Source organism: Octopus bimaculoides, chromosome 5, assembly GCF_001194135.2.
Source record: "Octopus bimaculoides isolate UCB-OBI-ISO-001 chromosome 5, ASM119413v2, whole genome shotgun sequence".
Lineage (NCBI taxonomy): Eukaryota > Metazoa > Mollusca > Cephalopoda > Octopoda > Octopodidae > Octopus > Octopus bimaculoides.
Genome location: NC_068985.1, coordinates 81,490,114 through 81,490,586, shown reverse-complemented (window position 1 = coordinate 81,490,586; position 473 = coordinate 81,490,114).

Below are 473 nucleotides of genomic sequence, written 5' to 3'. Positions count from 1 at the left end.
GATGGGTCATTCGGAGTTTTCTATCCTCAGTCGAGTTCCAGATTTTCTCGGCAGTTTCGGCCGGAGGAGCAGTATTAGTTGAAATTCAAAATAGCAATCTGAATATCATACATAAAGCAGATATACAGTTGGAAGCCTGCTAAACTGTGGTATTCGTCTTGAGAAAGTATCTATTTTGTCCGATAGTGTTATAAAGTACTGATGAAAAGCAGCGTATGAAAACAGTCCATCAGTCACATTGCTAAGTACGTATTTCTGCTTCCCTGAGATTCTTCAACAGCAAGTATCCACTGGCACCACATGCTAAGAGAAAACAAACCAAGCACTGATATAGTTCAACAATTATTGAAAAATTACTGTTGAAGTTAGCAAGCAGGTTCAATAAAAAAATTGTTATGAACAATGGAAAACAGTATTAGCTCATACACACACACACACACACACACACACACACACACACACACACACACACA